Source organism: Myotis daubentonii, chromosome 4, assembly GCF_963259705.1.
Source record: "Myotis daubentonii chromosome 4, mMyoDau2.1, whole genome shotgun sequence".
In the NCBI taxonomy this organism is placed as follows: domain Eukaryota; kingdom Metazoa; phylum Chordata; class Mammalia; order Chiroptera; family Vespertilionidae; genus Myotis; species Myotis daubentonii.
The window spans coordinates 69,445,818-69,471,371 of record NC_081843.1 but is presented as its reverse complement, the minus strand read 5'-3'; the positions used below and the strand labels follow the sequence as shown (position 1 = coordinate 69,471,371).

General features: G+C 36.3%; 1 pseudogene; it reads left to right on the top strand.

The window, feature by feature from the left end:
- The window catches only part of LOC132233851 (craniofacial development protein 1-like), a 43,388-nt pseudogene extending 20,597 nt beyond the window's left edge, over window positions 1–22,791 (top strand).
- Window positions 22,792–25,554: the final 2,763 nt, after the last annotated feature.

The following is a 25,554-nucleotide window of genomic DNA, read 5'->3' as shown; positions in this document are numbered from 1 at the left end:
AATGGAATGAAATATACAAAGTCATGCAAAGGAAGGGTCTGAATCCAAGAATACTATACCCAGCGAGGCTATCAATCAAAATTGAGGGTCAAATCAGGAGCTTCACAGACAAAAACGGTCTACGGGAGTTTATTACAACCAAACCAGCAATGCAAGAAATGCTAAAGGGTCTGTTGTAAATAGAAAAAATAGGAAACAAAGAAGGAACGCAGCGGTAAAGAACAAAAATGGCGACTAACAAGTTTCTATCAATAATAACTTTAAATGTAAATGGATTAAATTCCCCAGTCAAAAGGCATAGGGTAAATGAGTGGATAAGAAAACATGACCCATATATCTGCTGTCTACAGGAAACCCACCTCAGAAAAAAAGATGCACACAGACTGATGGTGAAGGGATGGAAAAAGGTTTTTCAGGCCAATGGAAGTGAAAAAAAAGCTGGGGTAGCAATACTTATATCTGACAAATTAGATCTCAAAGTGAAGGACATAAAAAGAGATAAAGAAGGCCACTTCATAATACTAAAGGGAGCAGTCCAACAAGAAGAAATAACTGGTAAATATATATGCACCCAATGTAGGAGCACCCATATACGTAAGAAATCTTCTGGAGGAGATCAAGGGAGAGTTTGACAGCAATACAATCTTAGTAGGGGACCTTAACACCCCATTATCACCACTGGACAAATCCTCTAAACAGAAACTCAGCAAAGAAACATCAATCCTAAATGACTCACTAGATCAGATGGAATTAATTGACATCTTCAGAACATTTCACCCCAAAGCCACAGAATATACATTCTCCTCAAGTGCACATTTGTCATCTTCAAAGATAGACCATATACTGGGTCACAGACAAAGTCTCTTCAAATTCAAGAAAATTGAAATCATATCAAGCATCTTCTCAGACCACAAAGGCATAAAACTGGAATTCAACTACAATAAAAACAATCCAGAAAAATCAAACACATGGAGACTAAATAGCATGCTATTAAACAATGACTGGGTTACCAGTGAGATCAAAGAAGAAATAAAAAACATCATGGCAACAAACGACAATGAAAACACAACAATCCAAAACCTATGGGACACAGCAAAAGCAGTCTTGAGAGGGAAGTTCATAGCTCTACAAGCCTACTGCAAGAAACAAGACAATGAGAATAAATGACCTAACTCTACAACTCAAAGAGTTAGAAAGAGAGCAACAAAAAAAGCCCACTGTAAGCAGAAGGAAGGAAATAACAAAGATCAGAGCGGAGATAAATGACATAGAGACCAAAAAAACAATACAAAAGATCAACAAAACCAAGAGCTGGTTCTTTGAAAGGATAAACAAGATGGATACACCTCTAGCCAGGCTCACCAAGAAACAAAGAGAGAGGACCCAAATAAACAAAATCAGAAATGAAAGAGGAGAAATAACAACAGACCCCAAAGAAATACAAAGGATTGTTAGAAAATACTATGAACAACTCTACTCCAACACACTAGACAACCTAGAGGAAATGGACATATTCCTAGAAAAATAAAACCTTCCAAACTTAATCAGAAAGAATCTAAAAATCTCAATAGGCCAATAACTATGGAGGAAATCGAAGCAGCAATCAAAAAGCTTCCAGCAAACAAAACCCCGGGGCCAGATGGCTTCACAGGGGAGTTTTACCAAACATTCAAGGAAGACCTAAAACCTATCCTCCTCAGACTATGTCAAAAGATCCAAAAGGAAGGAACACTTCCCAGCTCATTCTATGAAGCCAACATCACCCTAATCCCAAAAACAGATAAAGACAATACAATGAAAGAGAAGTATAGGCCAATATCTCTCATGAACATAGATGCCAAAATCCTCAACAAAATCCTAGCAAATCGGATCCAGCAGTACATCAAAAAGATCATACACCATGACCAACTAGGGTTTATCCCAGGGATGCAAGGATGGTACAATATCCACAAATCAATAAATGTAATACATCACATAAACAAATTGAGAGAAAAAAACCACATAGTCATATCAATTGATGCGGAAAAAGCATTTGACAAAATCCAACACCCTTTCTTGATAAAAACTCTCAGCAAGATAGGAATTGAGGGATCATACCTCAACATAATAAAAGCCATATATGACAAACCCACACCCAACATCATAATCAATGGGCAAAAACTAAAACCATTCCCCCTAAAAACAGGAACAAGACAGGGATGCCCCCTCTCACCACTCCTGTTCAACATAGTACTGGAAGTACTAGCTGTTGCAATCAGACAAGAAGAAGAAATAAAAGGCATCCAGATTGGAAAAGAAGAAGTAAAACTGTCCTTATTTGCAGATGACATGATACTGTACATATAGAACCCTAACTTCATCAAAAAATTATTAGACTTAATAAATGAATTCGGCAATGTAGCAGGATACAAAATTAATGCTAAGAAATCCATGGCATTTCTTTACACCAATAGTGAACTTACAGAAAATGAAACTACAGAAGCAATACCATTTACCATTGCACCAAAGAAATTAAAATACCTAGGAATAAACTTAACTAAGGAGGTAAAAGACTTATATGCCAAAAACTACAGGACACCGAAAAAAGAGATAGAGGAAGACAAAAACAGATGGAAGAACATACCGTGTTCATGGATTGGTAGAATCAACATCATCAAAATGTCCATACTACGCAAAGCAATCTATAGATTCAATGCAATCCCCATTAAATTACCAACGTCATATTTCACAAATCTAGAAGGAACGTTCCAAAAATTCATCTGGAATAAAAAAAGACCCCGAATAGCTGCAGCAATCCTGAGAAAGAACAAAGTAGGTGGGATCTCAATACCAGTTATCAAACTGTATTATAAAGCCACTGTTCTTAAAACAGCTTGGTACTGGAACAAGAACAGACATATAGATCAATGGAATAGAATAGAGACCCCAGAAATCGACCCAAACCACTATGCCCAATTAATATTCGACAAAGGAGGCAAGAGCATACAGTGGAGTCAAGACAGTCTCTTCAATAAATGGTGTTGGGAAAATTGGACAGATACATGCAAAAAGATGAAATTAGACCACCCACTCACACCATACACAAAAATAAACTCAAAATGGATAAAAGACTTAAACGTAAGACAGGAAACCATAAAAATACTAGAGGAATCCACAGGCAGCGAAATTGCAAACATATGCCAAAGGAATTTCTTCTCTGATAATGCTCCTAGGGCAATGGAAACTAAAGAGAAAATAAACAAATGGGACTACATCAAAATAAAAAGCTTTTGCACAGCAAAGGAAACCATCAGCAAAACAACAAGAAGACCCACTACATGGGAGAACATATTTGCCAATGATACCACCGATAAGGGTTTAATTTCCAACATTTACAGGGATCTCCTGAAACTTAACAAAAGGAAGACAAAAATCCAATAAAAAAAATGGGCAACGAACCTAGATAGACACTTTTCGAAAGAGGACATACAGAAGGCCGAAAGACATATGAAAACCTGCTCAAAGTCACTAATTATACAAGAGATGCAAATCAAAACGACAATGCGTTATCATCTCACACCTGTCAGAATGGCTATCATCAACAAATCAACAAACAACAAGTGTTGGAGAGGATGTGGAGAAAAAGGAAACCTTCTGCACTGCTGGTGGGAATGCAGACTGGTGCAGCCACTGTGGAAAACAGTATGGAGCTATTTCAAAAAACTAAAAATGGAACTCCCATTTGACCCAGTGATCCCACTACTAGGAATATATCCCAAGAAACCAGAAACGCCAATCAGAAAGGATATATGCACCCCTATGTTCATAGCAGCACAATTCACCATAGCTAAGATTTGGAAACAGCCTAAGTGCCCATCAGCAGATGAGTGAATTAGAAAACTGTGGTACATATACACAATGGAATACTATGCTGCGGTAAAAAAAAAAAGGAACTCTTGCCTTTTGCAACAGCATGGATGGAACTGGAGAGCATTATGCTAAGTGAAATAAGCCAGTCAGAGAAAGATAAATACCACATGATCTCACTCATTTGTGGATTATAGAGAACAACATAGACTGATGAAAAGGGACAGATCCAAAGACTGAGAAACAGTGATCAGGCTATCAATCCCCAGAAGGAAAGTAGGGGAGGGCGGGGGTAAGGGGAAGAGATCAACCGAAGGACTTGTATACACGCATATAAGCGAAACCAATGGACATGGACAACAGGGGGATGGGAGCATGAGTGTGCGGGGCGGGGGGGGGGGAGGTTGGGGGTTAATGGGGGGGATGAGACACATTTTTAATACCTTAACTAATAAAAAAATAATAAAATAAAAAAAATCAAGAAAGAAAAGCCATGTGATCAGGATACAGAGAACCAAATAAGAGTGATAAAGCAAATTCCCTGGTTATCTGGTCAGATCACAGGACAAAGTATTTCAGGAGAGATATCATGGGGGTTGGAGTGAAGAGGAGTTTGGTAACAATTTTTAACTCTAGAAAACAAAATTAACAGATTAAAGGAACTATACATGCACTTGAATTGCCACCGAAGAATATTTTCATAATCACCATTATAAAAATGCTGCAATTGTGCACTACAACCTAAGAAACTGGGAAGGTATGAATAGAGGTTATGACCAAGAGGAAAGTGTAATTAGAAGAGCGGACTGCTGTTGTTCTTACACTCGTAAGCTTTATTTTTATTGGGGTGTTTACTGATTAGAAATAAATTTTTAATCATGGAATAATCAGGTAATTTGAACTACCCTCTTGAATAAAACTGCAAATCTGAAAAATATTTTTAATAGACATATATTTTTAAAATATTTTTTATTGATTTTTAGAGAGAGAGGAAGGTATAGAGAGAAAGAGGAACATTGATGTGAGAGCAGAACATTGATCCATCTATCAGCTGCCTCCCTCATGACCCTCACTAAGGATATGCCCTGACCAGGAATCGAACCAGCAACCTTTTGGTACATGGGACGATGCCCAAGCAACTGAGCCACAACAGTTTTAGGTTCACAGCAAAATTAAGTGAAAAGCATAGAGAGTTCCTATATATCCCTTTCCAGGCCAGGGAGGAGCCTACAACCTAGGTACATGCCCTTGACCAGAATTGAACCCAGGACCCTTCAGTCTGCAGGCCAGCGCTCTATCCACTGAGCCAAACTGGCTAGGGCTCCGCAGTATTTTTTAAAACCCCTGAGGCATTGAACAATAGACATTTAGTTCAGGGTCTACCAGGTGGGAAATAGGGCTGGGTACAGACTCCAAGAATCTGAAATACACTTGCCATTACAAGAACTATACCCAAATAGCAAATTATATGTATACAATTCCCCATCTGCTATTGTTTTCTTTTTGTCTGAAAAAAAAATTCCATTAAACATTTTAAGGCAATTTTGTTGGCAATAGATTATCTGAACTCTTTTAATATTTGAAAATGGCTTTATTTTACTTTTGAAAAACATTTTCACTAAGAATAGGATCATGGTTTGATTTTTTTTTTTCTTTAGCCCTTATACATTTTATTTTCATTGTTTCTGGCATGCACGGTTTCTGATGAAAAACCTAAGGGATGATCCTCCCGGGGACTGTACCAATGCTCTATATATTTTGAAGCCTTTTTCCTCTAGTAAGAAAGCAAACTATTCCCAGCCTGTGAACACTCTGGGAGTTTTTCTGCCTATCTTTTCCAGGGCCACCATATGTTTTTGTGACTCCTGGAGAACTATACTATAGTATTTGACTCTAATTATACAAGTGGATGACATTTGACTCCCTTCTTTCTTTGAAACTCATTTCAAACTCTTTCTTTTTCTTTATGTTTTATTCTCTGTATATATTTCTCCCTCCACTCTCCCTTCTTCCTGACCAAGTGTTTCCCTGACAAGCCTCGTTATCTCTCACTTGGCATATAACTCATCACTCCTGTCTAGGCAAAGGAAGAATGACAAAGCTATCTTTGTAATGGGCACCCTTTGTTATGCCTGTTCAGTCACAATTAATAGTATTTTTCTGTAGATAGGCTGTATGTACAGGAGAAAAGCTCTAAGGCAGTGCTTCATAACCACCGTGTCTCAAGGTATTGGCACATTTAGGATCAATGAAAGAGGGAATTGTACCATCTAGTCACCTGCTAAGAACTGTGCATAACCCTTAACCCATGTTACCTTCCGATGCACTTGTTAAGCCTCATATGAAAATTGTTAAATAGTAGAAGAGAGCAAATTGGAAAATCATGTAATTTAAAAATATTACAAAGTTTAGGAAATACATTGTCGTTGTATACATTACCGCATCATGTATGTGATATGCCATAAAAGAAAAAGGGAAAAACTCACTTTACGGGGGAGAAATTAAAAATACTACTCAAAATGGCAAGAGTAATATATTATCTGGGTCTTTCTCATTAAGCTTGGTACAACAGGAAATCAGTTGTTTGGGGGAAGAATTGGTCTTTACTCATGGAGCAAAATTGACTATAGGAAGACTAAGGCTGGACATTCCTTGCTCTTCAGAGCAAAAATTGTTGAATATTGCAAAACTGAAAAAAAAATAACTTACAACATTGTAGAAATTTATATAGATATTTCTTGTTTATATTCCCTCTTAGCACATATGGTTAACTTTTGTATTGGAAATTTTTAACAGTCATTAGAACATTCACTCAGTAATAACATTTTAATTTCTTACTTTTCTTTGTAAGAAAGGAAAAAATAACGCATAAAATGTCATTGTCCTGAACAGAACCAGAATCTATGATTGAATTTATTTAAGAATGTTTTCTGTAAAGTATAAACTCAATTTTATAGGAATACATATTTCAACATCCAGTAGGCTGTACAAAACTTTAGACTTTACTTTTTTCTATTTGAATGCTCAAATTCTGTCTACATATATATTTAGAATTTTTAAGCACAAAAATTAATTTTTAACGTTCTTTTTTCAGATCAATCATTAAAGGCATATGATTTTTGATTCTTATAAGAAAAATACAGTAAAAATTATATAGCATTACTATCTTTCAATACTTTCTGGGTCTTCCTTCACCTTTCATGACTTATTTGATTGATTTTGATTTCCTGAGTAACTTCAGTAGACGCAGTCAGGATTATATGTACCATCACTTCACTATAAATTAAACCTGGATCCTGCTAAATGCTCATTATTTTTGTCTAATATTGTGCAAGTTACTCAGCTTGCACAGAAGGTCAGAAAGCATTAAACCAAATCTGGATTTTGCACAAACAGGGTGAAATGCGGAATGACATAACATCTAGCAAAGTCAGCTGTGATTCAAGATAACTGATGTGCAAGGGCCAAGTTATCAGCTTGCTGAAATTGAACTAGGCTAAATCAATTTGCTTTCTCTGAGGCAACCAAACCAGCAAGGAGACTATAATTCAGCATCCCAAACATGGACATAAATGGACTCTACATAGAACTCTCACTTCAGACCAAATAACTATTGGCAACAGTGAAGCATCCATATCTCACTCTAGTAAGTAAATAAATGTTTGGAATCTCTGAATCATGTTGGGAGGGGGAGGGCATCGTATTTCCTATAATATTGAACTTTCTACTTTTTTTTTCTTTTTAATAGTCATATTTTTCCTTTTCAATTTCTGTAAGTATAATCAGGTAGTTTAAACTGAGTTTTTATAGTGTAAATATTTGAGTGGCAAAGTAATGAGTGGAATTGAGGGGAAATTTAACCCATATGTAGAATGAGAAGCATTTGCCTTAATATTCTATTAATGACTCTCATTTGTATTAACTCAATAATTTATATTAGAGCATTATTTACTAGAAATTACAAATAGTAAATACACCAATAGAAGTTTATAACTACAGGCTAACAATAAGAGTATTATATTTGTGTTATTACACAGAACTCCTCAGCATTGTGGTAGTCAAAGTACTGGAAATTTATTTATGATTGTTAGTTAGCTAGTTATGAAAATTTGAATGTTAAATGAGCAGGCCAAATAAAAGCATTGCCTATATAAGCTTATTAAAAACAGCATTATGTAGATTCATATTAAAACAAAACAATGAGAGAAAATATAGTAATTTGCCTTCAACCCAAAATAGAATAGTTGTAAATTATTGGCAGTTTATAAAATATGAATTTATCTAAATTCAAGCTGAGTGAGAAATTTTGTTACTACTAATACAGACTTTATTTTAGAAGGAAGTTTATATAAACTTTACTTGAATATACACCTTATTATTTATATAAAGAGTACAATCCCTCCTTGCAGGAAGACAATGCAGGTACCTCTCCCTGACAAGGCAAAATGAGTTATCCTCATGATATGTCCTACTTCTCTTGACTTCCATGCCAGTAACTAGGGTATGGTCACAGCAAAACCCAGCATGGCACATGTTAATTGTTATAAGGAAAGAAAAGAACTAGGCAACAAAGGAGCTGAAAGATTAACCTGCAGGAGTCAAGACAGTGCCCTTGATATTGGATTTTGAAGGTACTTGGTCAAGAGGACCAGAACAAAAAATTAAGAGTTTAATTTGGGACACTCTTTAGGAATACAAATTTTCATACCCTGGCAAGGATCCTAGGGGATGATGAAAACTCAATGCTAGGTTGGCTCTGGCAAAATTGAAATGCCTAAAATTTTAGGTGCAGGTAGGAATTAAAATAATCAAGGAAGTAGGTATGGTGAGGTAAAACTCCCAGCATAAGATCTGTTTCATAAGAAGACCCAGAGCACTCACCACTACCACACTATTAGAGATGTGCTAAAGAGAGGGTTTACTAGCATCATTAGGAAATGTAGCAGTGGCTTTCCACTGAAGATGAGGGCTGCTGATAACAGACGATAATTTACTGCTTTACCTGCTAATACCAATGGAGATGAAGAGATCTAAACCAATGAATGTCTGGTGGCAGTCCTTAAGTTACAACAGCCAGGGAGTCATTATTATCATAATGACAAGAAAGGTTGGTGTGCAAGACAAGGAGGTTTAACCTACAGGGAGTTGGGAGATAATTAATAAAACCTGGAATTCTTAGGGGCAAAGGAAAAAAAGAAAAGGGAGAAAACAAAAATTGGGGGGGAAAGCTCTTGCTTGATGAGCATAAAGCTGAAGGTGTTGTCTCAATAAAAATTCACAATTCCTTGAACATTTCCCAGAGCTGAAACACTGTTCTGTCCTATTGACTGAAGATAATCACTGAGTTCCCACAACAAACTGTACAATATCACATCAATGATTCCCCTTTTCTTTCTGATAGCTGACTGTATGCTGGTGAAAAGGCATTACTCAGACATGTTGAGGTGGAGGCTATGACCGCATGAAAGACCACTTATCAAGAATGACCTAGCTAACATCACCTATGAGTGTCTAACTGTAACGCATCTACAACAGATACCAATACTGAGACCGTGTATAACATTATTACTTATGAAGAGCAACTGGGCACTTGGCAGAAAATTGATTGACTACATTAGGCTCTTTATGTCCTGAAAGTACCAATTATTTTTTTTCTCAAAAGAATGAACACTTATTATTGGTGTAGGTTTGTTTTTCTAACTCACAAACTTCAACCAGCACCACAATGGAGGTACCTGATTCACCCTTATGGAATACCACTCAACATAGTCTCTAAACAAGGATCAACTTGATCTTGAAATAAATGAGGAAGTGGGCCCATAAGCAAAGGAGCCACTGGTCATGTAATATACTACACTGAACACAAACAGCTAGCTTGATAGAGCCTTTGGATGGCCTCCTTAGATACAACTAAAGCATCAAGCACTGTTCTGTTAAATCAACATTCTGTTAAAATGGTGGATATACTTCTGGTTTCAGTATATAAACTAATTCAAGAGACATCAATATGATTCTGTGTTCCAAGTAGATACAAATTTATGGGTGTAGGATTCAAAGATTCAATGCAAGAATGACTCCATTTGGGATGTTTGTGTTCTCCATTCATGCAACTTCAGGTCCTGCAGTATTAGATATTCTAGATTTCTAAAAAAGGCATACTCTTGGATTAAAAAACTGTGGTACATCTACACCAGGGGTCCTCAAACTATGGCCTGCAGGCCACATGCAAATACAAATATTGTATTTGTTACCATTTTGTTTTTTTACTTCAAAATAAGATATGTGCAGTGTGCATAGGAATTTGTTCATAGATTTTTTTTAAACTATAGTCCAGCCCTCCAACGGTCTGAGGGACAGTGAACTGACCCCCTGTTTAAAAAGTTTGAGGACCCCTGATCTACACAATGGAATACTATGCTGCTGTAAAAAGGAAGGAACTCTTACCATTTACAACAGCATGGATGGAGCTGGAGAGCATTATGCTAAGGGAAATAAGTCAGTCAGAGAAAGATAAATATCACATGATCTCACTCATTTGTGGATTATAATGAACAACATACACTGATGAACAAAAACAGCTCCAGAGACAGAGAAACATTGATCAGATGCTCAAACCTCAGAGGGGAGGTAGCAAAGGGTGGGGATAGGGGGAGAGATCAACCAAAGCACTTGTATGCATGCATATAAGCATAACCAATGGACGCAGACACTAGGGGGTGAGGGCATGAACAGGAGTGGGGTGGGGGTGGGGGCAATGGGAGGATAAGGATACATATGTAATACCTTAATCAATGAAGAAAAAAAGGACATACTCTTGACAATGCAATCTCCAATGATTCCATTGACTTTAAGATATGGTTGATGCTTGAGCTCTTTGAAATCCACGAACACGTTGATAAGGAACAATTCATTCTAAACTTGTAGTCAGAGAAGTCTTCAAGATATTATATTAATTTAAGCTAGGGTTTGCATATTATTTATTACTGGTAAGGTCACATATGAATGACTACTGGCTGAAATCTGGTAAAAGGAGAGAAGAGGGTTAACTCTTCTCACTCCTCAGAAGTTAAGGTTGCTAACTTCTGCAGGAAGTGTGTGTGTGCATTAGATGGGGCAGGGGAAGAAATTTCATGGCTTTCAAGCATGTTGTCTGCTCTTGGCAACCCTGGGTATCTTGTTTATTGAGACTCTAAAGACTTCAATTTTATGTGTGCATATATTAATTTAGGTTTTCCATATTAATATCAATGTAAGGGAAACAATTTTAGAAAAATGCTGAGAAATATGCACAAGTCAATATTTTCCTTTAAATCTTATATTTAAAAACAAATGTTTTTGTTTCTATTGTAAGGTGCTAATAAGGAAGCACAGCAAAAATAAAGACATGAGCTATTTTCCCCTAATTTTTCAGTTCTGTGGACTCAGCCTTCATTATTTTTATATTCACATAGAAATTAAAGCTCTTTTTAGCACTCAGTAGTACCTAGAGCAGTGATGGCGAACCTATGACACGTGTGTCAGAGGTGACATGCGAACTCATTTTTTTGGTTGATTTTTCTTTGTTAAATGGCATTTAAATATATAAAATAAAGATCAAAAATATAAGTCTTTGTTTTACTATGGTTGCAAATATCAAAAAATTTCTATATGTGACACGGCACCAGAGTTAAATTAGGGTTTTTCAAAATGCTGACATGCCGAGCTCAAAAGGTTCGCCATCACTGACCTAGAGTGAGATTGGTCCTTGCAACCAGAGTTTCATAAAGTGTTCAGCCTTCCATGACTTTATCTATTGTTATTTAGAGGAGTCAGCTTTAGTGACAAAATTAGTGTATTAACTACTAGCCAAGTTTCAATTAACTCAAGAAAAATAACAGTGAGATAAGGCTTGAATTCTTTAAAATGTTCTGCTCAGCCCATCATGGTAGTAGCAAAAAAAAGCAGTAAAAGTTTATTTACTTTAACGTTAATTATCTGAAAACAAGTCAAATCTGAGGTGGAAGACAAGAAATAATGCAGACGGTGCAGAATAATTTTACTAATTGTTTTGGCTTCCAATAATGTAGTACAGTTGTTTCAATTCCCACCTAAACAGAATGACCTATGGGCTTTGTTATCTTGAGAGAAACATAATTATCTGCTGCATTTGCAGCTTTGTGGATTATGAAGATGGATTGGAACTTGTGTGGAGTTAGGAAACAGTACTTAATGATTTAACACTTTTTCAAGATTTAGAAAAATAACTCAATGGCAATTCTATAACCTTAGAACTCGAAAAGAAAAATTTTCACACCAAGGTTAATCCAAAAGAACCAATTAAATTTAACCAGAGCATTCAAGGCCTCTTGTAAATTATTCTATCTTTAGACTAATAGTGAATAATAGGAAAGGAAAACAACATTCATATTTCTACATCCCAAAGTTTATTTTATGCATATTAATTGCATATTATTATAAGCAAATGATGTGTTCATTCTTGTGGTTCACATGTAAGTTTCTAATCCAGCTTCTGAAAGTAAATCCAACAGGATTCAATTTAATCATATTACACAGCTTTTAAATATTACTTTTATTATCTATTAAAGGTGTTTTTTCCCATCTTTATGCCTTTATTTGACATTTTCTTCCTATATTCCTTGTTCAGAGTATTAGATAATGATGAATAAAAGTGGCAATAATAGACATCTTTATTTTTTTTTTCTTGATTTTAAAAGAAATGCTACTAATGTTTCTCTATTAACTATATGCTGAACTGGATATAAATTCCTTATAAAATCTATTACCAGGTTAGGAATTTTCCTTCATCTATTCCTAGATTAACATTTCCCCCCAAATCACAAATGTCTTTTTACTTTTATAAAAAAAATTATCAGCAAACAATATTATAAAATCTTGCATCTTACTGTGGCAAATATTGGTTAAACATTTTCTAATGACAGATTCTCCTTATGTTTTAAAATAAATGTATTTTGACTGAAAAAAGAGATAGATGAAGACATAAACGGATGGAAGAACATACCGTGTTCATGGATTGGTAGAATCAACATCATCAAAATGTCCATATTACCCAAAGCAATCTATAGATTCAATGCACTCCCTATTAAAATACCAATGGCATATTTCACAGACCTAGAACAAACTTCCCAAAAACTCATCTGGAATAAAAATGGACCCGAATAGCTGCAGCAATCCTGAGAAAGAACAAAGTAGGTGGGATCTCAATACCAGGTATCAAGCTATATTACAAAGCCACTGTTCTCAAAACTGCCTGGTACTGGCAAAAGAACAGACATATAGATAAATGGAATAGAAAAGAGAACCCAGAAATAGACCCAAACCATTATGCTCAATTAATATTCAACAAAGGAGGCATGAACATACAATTGAATCAAGACAGTCCCTTCAATAATGGTGTTGAGAAAATTGGACAGATAAATACAAAAAAAAAGAAACTTGACCACCAACTTACACCATACATAAAAATAAACTCAAAATGGATAAAGGACTTAAACATAAGATGGGAAACCATAAAAATACTAGAGGAATCCACAGGCAGCAAAATCTCAGACATATGCCGAAGCAATTTCTTCACTGATACCGCTCCTAGGGCAATGGAAACTAAAGAGAAAATAAACAAATGGGACTACATTAAAATAAAAAGCTTTTGCATAGCAAAAGAAACCATCAACAAAACAAGAAAGCCCACTGCATGGGAGAACATATTTGCCAGTGTTATCATCAATAAGGGTTTAATCTCCAACACTGACAGGAAACTCATACAGCTTAAAATAGGAAGTTAAACAACCCAATTAAAAAATGGGCAACAGACCTAAATATATATTTTTCGAAAGAAGACAGAAGAAAGGCCAAGACACATATGAAAACATGCTCAAAGTCACTCATCATCCGAGAGATACAAATCAAAATGACAACGCAGTACCATCTCACACCTGTCAGAATGGCTATCATCAACAAATCAACAAACGACAAGTGTTGGCAAAGATGCGGAGAAAAAGGAATCTTCGTGCACTGCTGGTGGGAATGCAGACTGGTGCAGCCACTGTGGAGAACAGTATGGAGTTTCCTCAAAAGACTAAAAATGGAACTCCCATTTGACCCAATGATCCTACTTCTAGAAATATATCCCAAGAAATCAGAAATACCAATCAGAAAGGATATATGAACCCTTATGTTCATAGCAGCACAATTCACCATAGCCTAAGTGCCCATCAGCAGATAAGTGTATTAGAAAACTGTGGTACATCTACACAATGGAATACTACACTGTGGTAAAAAAGAAGGAATTCTTACCATTTGCAACAGCATGGATGGAACTGGAGAGCATTATGCTAAGTGAAATAAGCAAGTCAGAGAAACGATAAATATCACATGATCTCACTCATTTATGGAATATAGAGAACAACATAAACTGATGAACAAAAACATATCTAGAGACAGAGGAGCATTGATCAGACCATCAAACCTCAGAGGGAAGGTAGGGGAGGGTGGGGGTAAGGAGGAGAGATCAACCAAAGGACTTGTATGCATGCATATAAGCCTAACCAATGGACACAGACAACAGGGGGGTGAGGGCATTGGTGAGGGAATGGGGGGGGAGAATGGGAGGGAGAATGAGGGGATAAGGACACATATGTAATACCTTAATCAATAAAGAAATTAAAAAAATATATGTACTTTGACGCCAATATAATATCTCTTATATAGAGCAGGTGTGGCTTTTTGAAATTTCTATCTGCTTTGTTTGGTATGAATATGTTTATCTACACTTATGAGTAAGTTTGTCTCATTCAAACTGTCATTGTACAGTTCTCACAAAGCCATTGTCTCAATACCTTTAATAGTTAAATAATTCTGCTTTTTCTTTCTTTTTGAGATAGTTTTTGGAAGTTGTGTTTCCTAGTAATTTTCCACATCTATATATTTTTTCTTTCTTTTTTTGTTTTGTTTTATTGCTTAAAGTATTACGAAGAGTATTATATATGTCTCCTTTTTTTTCTCCCCTTGACCCTCCCCTAGCATCCCATGCCCCCCAGTGTCTTGTTTCCATTGGTTATGCTCGTATGCATGCATACAAGTCCTTCGGTTGATCTCTTAACCCCCCCTCACCCCCCAACCCTCCCCAGCCTTCCTGCTGTAGTTTGACTGTCTGTTCGATGTTGCTCTGCCTCTGTATCTATTTTTGCTCATCAGTTTATAATGGTCTTAATTATCCATAAATGAGTGAGATCATGTGGTATTTTTCTTTCATTTACTGGCTTATTTATTTATTTATTTATTTATTTATTTATTTTATTGCTTAAAGTATTACAAAGGGTATTACATATGTGTCCATTTTATCCCCCTGCCCTAGACAGTCCCCTAGCCTCCCCTATCCCCCAGTGTCTTATGTCCATTGGTTATGCTTATATGCATGCATACAAGTCCTTTAGTTGATCTCTTACCCCCCTACCTCCTGCCCCCCAACCCTCCCCGGCCTTCCCGCTGCAGTTTGACAATCTGTTTGAGGCAGCTCTGCTTCTGTATCTACTATTGTTCAAAAGTTTATAATGGTCTCTATTGTCCATGAATGAGTGAGATCATGTGGTATTTTTCCTTCATTGACTGGCTTATTTCACTTAGCATAATGCTCTCCAGTTCCATCCATGCCGTTGCAAATGGTAAGAGTTCCTTCCTTTTTAGAGCAGCATAGTATTCCATCGTGTAGATGTACCAGTTTTCTAATCCATTCATCTACTGATGGGCACTTAGGCTGTTTCCACATCTTAGCTATGGTGAATTGTGCTGCTATGAACATAGGGGTGCATATATCCTTTCTGATTGGTGTTCCACATGCAGCCATTTGTGTCACTCTCTAATTCGTGTTGTAGCATATGTTTTTATTCCCATAAGGTTAATCTATATCTCTATTTCATCTCACTAAAATTAGTTTCTTTCATTACACTTTTCAAGTTTAGAGTTGTTGAGTCTCTTTCTTATGTTTCTGGTTTCTATGAAATTACCTTTTTAAAAATTTTGTAATTTTACTTCTGTTGTTTTTTTGTTTTTAACTTCTGAGCTAGATATGGAATATTAATTTTAAACTTTAAAATTTTCTTATGTAAATATTAATACTTTAATATTATTGAGTCTATACAAATTAAGATGGTTAATTTTTCAATAAAATTAATAATTCAAGTATTACGTATATCAAATTCACTGCATTACACATGAATTAGTAGTTTTAAAATTGTTCCACTTTCTTGGTTTTTCAAATTTGCATTGCAATTTCTTCTTTTACTCTTGACATATTTAAAAATGTATTTCCAACTTTTAATTTGTTTCCTGAATTGATAGTCTATATGCTTCTTCTCATGCTCAGAATGTATCATCTACTTAGGACTATTTATGCCTCTTTGAAAATTCTTAGCCTAGTAATGAGACTCCTATTCATTTCATCCAATTTGCACATGGTCTAAGGTTTGGTTGCCTTATTAATATCAACATTGTTGCCACCATTCATCACTAGACTCCTCTAGTGCCTGCATTTTTCATACTGATTTCTCTTTTCTTTTCCATTCACTTGTTTTTTATGAGGGATCAGTGGATGTGTTTTGCATATTTTTTCTTACTCTTTGGGGGTCCAGAATGCATTAAATTTTTATTTTACCCAGTATGTAGTAATTTTGAAATGATACCATTCATAGCACATAGTTTGCCTCCCTATACTTTTATTTCATACACAGATATTTTCATGATTAAAATTACACAATTTGAGCCCTAGCCAGGTAGATCAGTTGGTTAGAACATTGTATTGACAAACACCAAGATTATGGACTCTATCTCCTGTCAGGGCTCAAATAAAAATAAGTCAATGAATCCATCAGTAAATAGAACAACAAATTGATCTCTCTCTCTCTCTCTCTCTCTCTCTCTCTCTCTCTCTTAAATCAGTAAATTTAAAAAAAATCAGACATCTGTCAGAGGGAGGAGGGTTGGAGACTGGATGAAAGAAGGTGAAAGGATTAGCCAAAAAACATATATACATAATACATAGACACAGGCAACAGTGTGGTGACAGCCAGAGGGAAAGGGAGTTGGGGGCTAGGCAAAGGGGGGAAAATGGGGACTGAAAGAGATTTTACTGGGGGCAGTGGGTGCATGATACAGTGTGCAGATGATATTTTGTTGAGATGTACACTTGAAATCTATATAATTTTGTGAACCAATGTTACTTCAATAAATTTCAATAAAAAATGAAAAATTTAAAATGTATATTTCAAAAATTCATCAATAGATTATACATAATTTGAAAAAATGATACTAGATAAAGAGATAAGTATTGGAATATATGGAATATTGAAGATAAAAGTAGTAAACACACTGGTTGTTTAAATAAAAAATACCCAAAAGAGAACCATTTATTTGATTATTTGATCATGAATACACTACATATGTTCATATTCTGTAATTTAATTTGTTTCTAGATGAAGGCCAAGGCAAAAAATAACATTTATTATATGCAAATTATTAAAATTTGTGATTACTTCACTATCTCATTGAAGTCTCTTCCCCACTTCATTAGTCCTCAGTCTGAGTCACCATCAATGTCTTATTTCTTCATTCCTACTTGCAGACTCGCATGCTCTTTGGTATAAAATATATAACCCTATTGTCTGTCTCACACAACATTTCACAATTTCTCTGGTAAATTTTAAGTTGACCATTGTTCAGTTATCATTTTATTCATATGAAATTCATTACAAAGGTTTATGAAAATTAGTAAACTCATGTCCACAATTTTAATTCCATAGATTACCTCAACCACACTGATTTTTTCATTTCTAACTTATTGACAAATTAGACAAAATTATATTAACTTCCTTGACTATGGTCTCCTTTTCTCCAAATTTCTGTTCTCTTCTGCCCCCATCCCCCCATTTCTTATCTGTTCCGCATTATCAAATGTCCCTACTTAATAAGAGTGGCCTTCCTACCTATAAACACATTTGACTTCTTTCCTAACTTAACATGAGTCTTTCTTATTTACTTGTCCTTCTTTATCTTCACTTTAAATTTCTCCTTCTTCATTGATTCCTTTTCCTGGGTCTACAAATGTATTTCTCAATCTTAGGGATCCTTGTGATAAATTCATCTTTCATCCTTAATATAGTGAGATAAAGAAAAAAAGAATTATGAGCAGGAGGTGTAACTTTCAAAGCATTCTCATTAAAAGAAGAGAAGAGAAAAACATATTCAGAGGTAGAAATACTATCTGTTAACAAACTAAATAGAGGTCATCTTACCAATTTCTTATCAAGAGACATAAATAAAAAGAAAATCTAACCAATAAAGAAGTTAAAGATTAAAAAAAAGAAAATCTAGTTTTAAAAATTCTTAATTATGGTGCTAAGAAAAATGTTCATATATATATATATATATATATATATATATATATATATATACATACATATATATATGAACTATTTTAATTACCTATTTAATTTATTTATCACTCAGCATTTCAGAATGAATTTTTCTACCATTCACCTTCTTTTAAAGTATTTTTACTAGAGTTGTATCAGAGTATACTATTAAGTATAAAATATCAGAATGTAATTTCTTTTGGCACTCTATTTATGTTTATTATTGACTTCGAAGGACATTCAGGATGTAGAAGAGTTATTTTCCCAGGGGTACACATGAAAAATAATCCTGTCAGCAAGTCTCATAGACAAGTGATGCAGAGGCAGTTTTAGCAAAGACATAGTATCCTTTTAACCAGAAATGATTTGTGTTTTCTTGAGGCAATGTCTATTTGCAGCAGTGTTAACATTGACATCAGTAGCTAGAAAATGACGGCAAAAGACAAATGGTCTTCAGTGTAAAAATCAGCAAGAGAGAGCCCTGGCCACTAGGAAAATGTCAGAATGAACATGACTGACTACAGATCACAAAAGGGGCATGAAGAGTCCAAAGTTTTGCCACCAAAATATGGTTTTTAGGATATTGATCTTAAGCAGGTTATTAAGAAACAAAAGACTCAGAAAGAACTTTCAACCTGAAGGAATTCATACAGAAAAACCTGCTTAAAGTATGGGAGCATAATCTTAGTGTCATCATGTAAACTAAATGAGGCATACCAAGAAAAATCTAGCAAAGCCTGCTGTTGAACTTTCCTCTGTGCCTCATTGTTTCTGGGTGGCCCAAAGAGAATTTGTTTACACATGTTGGTTCTTTCTCATCTACCTATGAATTGCCTATCTTCCCTTTGAAATCCCAGACCCCTGCCCCCAAATTTCTCTTTAGTGTAGAATGGCATATACACTCAACTGCTTAACACACCTTTATGTCTCAGATTCATATGGCATCCCCACATTTAAATCCATAATACATTTTGGACATTTTCTCCTGTTAATATGTCTCATGTTCATTTGATTATTAGCCCAGCCAGAAGTTTATTTTTGTGTGTGTGGTGTTTTTTTTTTTTTTTTTGGTATGTTTTCTTTTGACCCCCACACCCACAAACTGAAACCTTTGCTTACATAAAGGCCATAACCTTACAGCAAATCCAGTAGCATTCTAAGAGTAGCATCAACACTATTATCCAGGTGAGGCAAGGAGAGGGACTTTGTTGATACTCCCTAAGGCAAAGAAAATAGTCCCTTAGACCCTCTCTCCACCACAGTGGAGGACAAGGACTATGTGCCTTTGTGTGGAGAGTATAGTGAAGATGATGTAAATGGATTAGTGAAGGAAGATGAAGGGGATGGTGAAAAGCAGACACAGAAAAACAAAGGAGGGGGGGAAAGAAATGATCAGAGCATTCCTCCAAGAAGAGAAAACACTTACCACTCCTTAGAACAGCGGTTCTCAACCTGTGGGTCGCGACCCCTTTGGGGGTCGAAGGACCCTTTCACAGGGGTTGCCTAAGGCCATCGGAAAACACATATATAATTACATATTGTTTTTGTGATTAATCACTATGCTTTAATTATGTTCAATTTGTAACAATGAAAATACATCCTGCATATCATATATTTACATTACGATTCATAACAGTAGCAAAATTACAGTTATGAAGTAGCAATGAAAATAATTTTATGGTTGGGGGTCACCACAACATGAGGAACTGTATTAAAGGGTCGTGGTATTAGGAAGGTTGAGAACCACTGCCTTAGAAGAAGAGGAAGAGGAAGAGGAAGGTATGGCTGCAGGTCAGGAAGAAGGCACCGGGTCAGAAGATGCAAGGGAAAGGAGGATGAATTGTGGGTCAGCTTCCTCAACAATGTGGGAACAAAATTAAAATTTCCCCCGCATCTACAAGTTATAAAAAGAGAGGAGATTGAAGAGATGAGTTCAAGTAAATTGTTGGTCAAAGCAGAAGAGCTAGAGAACCCTAAACACACACACACAAACCAACAGAAAAAGTAATAATCACAAAGGTGTTTGATTTTGCTGGTGAAGTCAGAGTGACTAAGGAAGTGGTTGCTACATTTAAAGAGGCCAAATTCTTCTTCAAGCAAAATGGAAAGAAAAACTGCAGGCTAAGGTCCCTTTAGCCCTGCCATCACTCCCTGCTAGGTCAGGATGAAGATCAAGTGGCCACCTTCCACCTTTGAAATTCCTCGGTATGTTCCATGCTTCTGTCTCTGGAACTGGAATCCAGTGAAAAAAAGTAAACTGATGAGTAAAATAGATCCAGAGATATGCATACTCTTAATAGGGGCTGCGCTGGTTTGCATGGATCACCTATTACAGACTGGAAATAGGAAGAGTAAGCACCAGGCTAACTGAACTGATGCATCCAACTTTACAAGACATCTGGATGTGGGGCCACTCATTGTGTAGGAGCTGTTCTATCACTGTGCATGGTCTCTCAGAGTGGCCATTTTTCATTCAATTTTATCTGGAGCCCTCAGACATCAGGGCAAGATCTGTCGCTGTGTACACAAAGACACAATCCAAGATCTTCGGAGAAGTTGTCTTGAAGTTTCTTGCCTTTGACGACCTGGTCTTAATTCTGCTTTGGGAAGTCAGGCAGTACTGACCACGTCTGATGTTCTTGGGCAGTTCAACACAAAATACCTATTCGTACCTGATAAAATAAAGTGTCAGATATTTACTTTCTCGGAAGCCCCTGAGTAAATCATATTAAACCTAGCAGGCTCCGTAAGGAAGGGCGCTCTAATGATTTCAGAACTAGCACTTTGTGAGGCCAACGACATGACACTACCAATAATGACAGTGGTCGCTCCTTTGGCCTGATGGAAAGGACACAGATCTCCCAGGATCCCTGGCTTTCAACACCCCTTACCCTACTTCGCCTGTAAGCCTCCCCTTTTCTAGCTGGGGGTATGCATTTTTATAATCCTAACTATCTCTTTGAGAAAGCTTACTTAAGTACATGCCTCTGTCTAAATGTTCCCTTATTATAAGGGTATAAGAACTGGTCTATGTTTCAAAATGGATAAAAGACTTAAATATCTTAGAAGAATCCATAGGCAGCAAAATATCAGACGTATGTTGTAGCAATATCTTTACCGATACAGCTCCTAGGACAATGGAAACTAAAGAGAAAATAAACAATGGGACCACATCAAAATAAAAAGCTTCTACACAGCAAAAGAAACCATCAACAAAACAATAAGAAAGCCCACTGCATGGGAGAACATATTTGCCAATGTTATCTCCTCTAAGGGTTTAATCTCCAAAATTTATAGGGAACTCATACAACTTAACAAAAGGAAGATAAACAATCCAATCAAAAAATGGGCAAAGGACCTAAATAGACACTTTTCAAAAGAAGATATACAGAAGGCCAAGAGACATATGAAAACATGCTCAAACTCACTAATGATTTGAGAGATGCAAATCAAAACAACAAAGGTACCATCTCACACCTGTCAGAATGGCCAACATCAACAAATCAACAATAGACAAGTGTTGGTGAGACTGTGGAGAAAAAGGAACCCTAGTGCAGCCACTGTGGAAAACAGTATGGTGTTTCCTCAAAAAAATTAAAAATGGAACTCCCAGTAATCTCACTCCTAGGAATATATCCCTAGAAATCAGAAACACCAATCAGAAAGAAAATATGCACCCTTATGTTCATAGCAGCACAATTTACAATAGCTAAATTTGGAAGTAGCTTAAGTGCCCATCAGCAGATGAGTGGATTAGAAAACTGTGGTACATCTGCATAATGGAATACTAAGTTGCTCTAAAAAAGAAGGAATTCTTACCATTTGCAACAGCATGGATGGAACTAGAGAGCATTATGCTAAATGAAACAAGCCAGTCAGAGAAAGATAAATATCACATGATCTCACCCATTTGTGGAATATAATGAACAACATAAACTGATGAACAAAAACAGATCCAGAGACAGAGAAGCATCTATCAGACCATCAAACATCAGAGGGAAGGCAGGGGAGGGGGCGAGAGGCAGGAGGGTTTGTAAGAGATCAACCAAAGAACTTGTGTACATGCATATAAGCATAACCAATGGACACAGTATGTTTGAGGGCATGTGCCAGGGGGTGGGAGCTAGTAGGGAGAGGTCACTGGGGAAAACAGAGACATATATAAAACTTTCAACAATAAAAAATTAAAAACAAACAAACATGGCAACATATATTATAATTTGAAAAAATGTTTACCTTTGAACTGATAAATAAAAGAATTTATAAACTGTTAAAAAAAAGATCAAGTGGCAAGAGCAGCCTTTTGGGAAAAATGGTAGCCAAAAAGAAGAAGATGAGCACCCCAGAGAAGTATAAATTGGTCTGGGAGAGTTTCAAGGAGGAGTAGGGTATTGGTGAAGAACTAGCCATCCACAACTGAGGGAAGGAAGGGTACACTGAACAGAAAGCTTTTCTAGAATGAGCATATCACAGGCAGTTTGAAATTGAGCAAGATCACAAGCTGAGCAAAATGAAACCATGAGGTTATGGGGGGAAATCAATAGCAGCTAAATCCTGTTTACAACATGAGCTTCTAGTACGCCTGTGAAATGCCTGCAATGTTTCTCCTCAACTCTTTCCCAGCAAGGCCTTTTTTCTACATTGAATTTCTGTCTTTGTATCTTCATCTCCCATGGTTTCATTCACTTTACTTTTAAAAGTTTGTCCTTAAAAAATGAAAGTAAAAACACAAAAGTTGGTCCCAAAAAGTAAGAATTTAGGTGTGTGTATGGTGTGTGTGTGTGTGTGTGTGTGTGTGTGTGTGTGTGTTATCTTGTGTCCCATTCTCCCACTGAAGCCTCATGATGCAAATGATACTTCATTAGGAAAAGAAAGGGCTTAGAGTGTATTTGTTCAGATTCTCTCAGTAGTAAAGCTGGAAGGGGACACAATGCCCATGGTTAGTATGGCAAGTTCATATATGATACGGACTGACTGCGGGAAGCACAGCAGGTCCTCGGGTTACATCAGAGATCCGTTCCTAAGGAGCGACATAACCCCATTTTCGCCGTAAGTCGGGACCCAGCTACATAAGCACCTACGTCACTCACACAGAGCACATGCACAGCAGTAATGAAGTGAAACAGTAAAAAAAATTTAAAAGAAAGATAAAAATTCCTAACTTTTACTTGTGGTAAATAAATAATAAAAAACATATCTTTATGTACATACAGCAAAATGATGGAACTTTATTTTTTATAAATAAAATAGTGACCCGGTGCACAAAATTCATACACATTAAAAGGAAATTAATTAGAGGAAATATTTTAATATTGCTATTTTCCCTTTCTCTATAATAGAAGTTTCAGAGATGAAAGAAAATTAGTAAAATGTATATGAATATCTTCCTCCTGTCAGAGTCTGGGGCACACCATGCCATAGTAACTAGAGTCAAGTTCCCGCCCACCCACGTGCGCCTTGAAATTGCCCAAGACCCCACTCCCATTAGGCTAGATCCAGACTTGGCTGGCCCCACCCCCTCAAGCCCCGCATGGCGAGGGGCGCGGCCTCAGCAACTACTTGAGTGGTAACCAGAAATGTTGGTTAGCACTCAAGTAGTTGCCGAGGTGGGGGATGCAGCCTATGGTCCCCTGTCAAGCCCCCCTGGGTGGAGGATGTGCCCTGAGTTCCCCTGTCAAGCCCCGCTGGGCAGGGGGCATGGCCTGAGGTCCCCCAGCCTGGTGCCGGGACGGGGGTCATGGCCTGAGGTCCCCCAGTCTGGCACTGGGGCAGGGGACGTGGCCTGAGGTCCCCTGTCAAGCCTCAGGTCCCTGCTGATTGCTCCTTAAGGCTCATTATGGGAACTCGGCCTCCGCTGTGGGCGCAGCCATCCGTGTTATGGAATCCCTGCTTCTGCTGTGGGTGCAGCCACCTTGACAGTCAATTTGCATATCCCCTCTTTATTAGATAACATGGGAGATGGCAATGTAACCACGAAATGATGTATGTCAAGTCCGATGTAACCTGAGGCCTGCCTGTAGTTAAGAAAGTTGACAAAGACAATATTGGAACAGCCATCAATCTGGTTAGCAGAGCTAAAGATGTTGGTTAGTACTCAAGCAGTTGCAGTCATCTACCATTTCCTATAAAATGGGTAAGTATTCTCTAATAAACTGTTCTCTATTTCTGGTGTTTAGAACATACTTTTTGCACCAAAGTAAATAAGTAAATGAGTGAGTGAATGAATGAATAACAAATGGAATGACTGAACAAATGAAAGAAAGAAATTATTAAAACTTTCAGCATTCATAGAATGATAGTAAACAAAATAAGTAAAATATGGAAGGATATGGGAAATATGCACTTAAGTATTAAAGAATTAAAGATAAATTATCATTTCCACTTCTGGTAAATATATTTTTGGTTATCTTAGGATGTCATTTGAACTCTCAAATCTTCATTTCCTTCATTTGCTTATCATATCTGAGGCATTATCCTCTGTACACATTAGCTATGAGAATCACACTAATTTTTGAAACAGCCAAAAAGGTCTCAAAAGGTTATAATTTTTTCTGAATCACTTCTTATTAACATTTCATATAATGCAACTAAAATGCAAAGTGGGTAATGATTATAGTAAGATTCAATAATATAGCAACATTTCTGACACCATTTAGATTTTAAAGTAAATGTCCCAGTGAATCAATGTTAATTTATAAATACTTTTTTGCATTTCATATACTTATATGAGGTCACAGTAAGCCCAATAAATAGCTAATTTTTACTGCTGATAAATAGGTTTAGAATTATATTCTAGAAACAATAAAAAATCTCTATTTTAGTTTAATATCAGGTATATTTGATCTAGATTGTATATTCTAAGCTCTTAAAAACCTTTTAGCAGTATAGGAAAAAATATTGCAAAAAATAAATAGGGGTTTAAGGAAGATTTTAGAGATATATTTGGTTTGATTCAGTAAGACTCTTTTACATTATGAGAAGAGTGAAAAAGACTGGCTTAAATTCAAGACAGTAATTATTCAACAAACATTTATTGAACTTATAGTGTGAACAAAACTCTTAAAATTCATACAAAAGGGAGATAAACAAACAATAGAATTTCATAGAGATTAACTAGCTGCTGAAATAAATTGAAAAATAATTTTCAGAAAGGTTGAAATTTGAGCTGTTTCTGAAAGAATGAATAAGAATTTGTCAGATAAGAGAAGAGAACATTTTTTATAGAGGGTGCAGTGCTATGCAAAATTTCAGATGTATGAAGTTCAGTGCAATCTCAGGGGAAGAG